The 2,682-nt window shown below is 37.5% G+C and overlaps 1 protein-coding gene across 6 annotated transcripts in view; it reads right to left on the bottom strand.

Moving 5' to 3' along the window:
- Lrrc4c (leucine rich repeat containing 4C) overlaps window positions 1-2,682 on the bottom strand; it is a 1,249,590-nt gene that overhangs the window by 730,976 nt on the left and 515,932 nt on the right. The gene's annotated exons all lie outside the window — the stretch shown is intronic.

Raw genomic sequence — 2,682 nt, 5'->3', positions numbered from 1 at the left:
GAAGAGGAGAAGGAAGAGGGGGGCGAAGAAGAAGAAGAGGAAGAGGAAGAGGAAGAGGAAGAGGAAGAGGAAGAGGAAGAGGAAGAGGAAGAGGAAGAGGAAGAGGAAGAGGAAGAAGTTAGACAAATAATGTTAGAGTAAGGACTTTAAAAAAAATCATTTTTTCTTTTAAAGAGTGGTATATGCCTAATATATTTAAGACATAGCATCCTATCTCATCAATAATATTCCAAATCAAAACCCATCTTCCATTAGTTGATAAGTTTTAAGAATAGGATACTTATAGTCTCAGTACATTCTCAGTTATTTTAAGACTTCCCTAATTATTGAAGGTGGGGTGAATGTATATATGACAGAAACCAGTATCAAAGAAACAAAAATTTATAGGAATCATGCTAACCACAAGAAGCATAGAACATTTTTAATTACCATTCATTCATTATCCCTTTATCAAAATAAAGAAACCTTTCAAACACTCTATAATTTTCCATTCTCCAATTTCACCACATTCCTCAATTCTAATTATATCAATTGTGTTTGCATTGATTTTGCAGTATTATTCATCAGAAATGGTCACATATTTAGAACAACAAGAGAGTGGATGCATTATCCTAACCATTCTATATGGTATGATATCTGAAAGGATAATCCTTCATAGTAAAATTGATACCAAGTTTTGAAAAGAATTGTCAAAAGCTCTATTTGTGATGGTGTGACCACTACTTATGAGTTGACAGACATTCCATAGAATTAAAGAGTTACATCTTTGGTGGTAAATTATAGTATAGAGTGTTCATTCTCTGACTTGTTTCTATTTAGTAACGCACCAGGGATAAAAAGAGAAGAGTCCAGAAGGTAATTAGCCAGTTAATAGTTAATTGAAAAAGATAAAGATATTTAATGATTTCACAGGATTGCAGCACAAAATGAAATATAGAAAAATGGCTGTCATCCATAGTCCCTAGGGAAAAAAGATTCATAAGGAATGATCAGAACTAAGAGCAGCATAACCATGGTTAACAGGTTGGAAGAGATCAGAGTGTGAGCTGCTGGTGTCCACTACTGTGTATCAATTAATCCTTTCATGCAGAAAATGAGAGGCAAGGCTATGTTTCTCTTAATGAAGTTTATGTGCTCTAGAATCCCGTATTTCAATTTAAAAAGAATAAGAACTGAAAGGAATCTAAATAGGTATATCAGAAATTAAGAAATATGCCTTTACAGGAGCAGGAATGGGAGTGGGTGGGTTGGTGAGCAGGGGGAGGGGAGGGGATAGGGAATTTTCAAAGGGGAAGCTAGGAAAGGGGATACCATTTAAAATGTAAATACAGAAAATAGCTAAGAAAAAAAAAGAAAAAAAGAAATATGCCTTTAAAATACTTGTAGACACAATGTGTCAGAAACACAGGGAGGAGTCAGTTAAACCTTTGAGATTGGATATTTTGTTTTTTGTTTTTTGTTTTTTGTTTGTTTGTTTGTTTTCCATATTTTTACTGGGTATTTATTTCAATTACATTTTCAATGCTATCCCAAAAGTCCCCCACACGCTCCCCCACCAACTCCCCTACCCACCCACTCCCACTTCTTGACCCTGGTGTTCCCCTGTACTGAGGCAGATAAAGTTTGCACGGCCAAGGGCCTCTCTTTCCACTGATGGCAGACTAGGCCATCTTCTGATTCATATGCAGCTAGAGACACGAGCTCCGGGGGGGAGGGGGTATTGGTTAGTTCATATTGTTGTTCCACCTATAGGATTGCAGATCCCTTCAGCTCCTTGAGTACTCTCCCTAACTCCTCCATTGGGGGCCTGTGATCCATCCAATAGCTGACTGTGAGCATCCACTTCTGTGTTTGCCAGGCCCCGGCATAGTCTCACAAGAGACAGCCCTATCTGGGTCCTTTTAGCAAAATCTTGCTAGTGTATGCAATGGGGCCAGCGTTTGGAAGCTGATTATGGGATGGATCCCCGGATATGGCAGTTTCTAGATGGTCTATCTTTTCGTCTCAGCTCCAAACTTTGTCTCTGTAACTCCTTCCATGGGTGTTTTATTCGAGAAAGAAAATGCTCAGTATTACTAGTCATCAGTAAAATACAAACAAAAGTCACAATGAAGTATTTTTTTTCACAAATGTTATCACCTACTTTCAAGTGATAATAGCTACTGGCAAGAATGAGACAAAGAAGGACCCTTGCATGCTCTCTGAACCAATACAAATCAATATAGCCATTATGGAAAATCAATACTTACCCCCTCAGAATATTAAGCATAGAATAACTAAAATGCACATTAGAAGTGTCGATCCTACTACTGTTTTAATAGTTATAAGAAATTAATGTATACTACAAAAATATCAACTTTTAGTGTGAATTATAGCGTTATTTTTAGTCTCCGAGGAAGAGAAAGAACACAAGCGCCCATTAAATAAAGAACAGATAAAGAAAATGTATGTGTAATTGATCGACGTCCCACTATAAAACTGAATTAAGTGGACACTTTGCCCCTTCTTAGAATTGTGAACAAAACACCCATGGAAGGAGTTACAGAGACAATGTTTGGAGCTGTGACGAAAGGATGGACCATCTAGAGACTGCCATATCCGGGGATCCATCCCATAATCAGCTTCCAAATGCTGACACCATTGCACACACTAGCAAGATTTTGCTGAAAGGACCCAGATATA

This window comes from Mus caroli, chromosome 2, assembly GCF_900094665.2.
Source record: "Mus caroli chromosome 2, CAROLI_EIJ_v1.1, whole genome shotgun sequence".
In the NCBI taxonomy this organism is placed as follows: Eukaryota; Metazoa; Chordata; class Mammalia; order Rodentia; family Muridae; genus Mus; species Mus caroli.
Note: the sequence above shows the minus strand (reverse complement) of the source record. Positions and strands in the feature narration are given on the sequence as shown.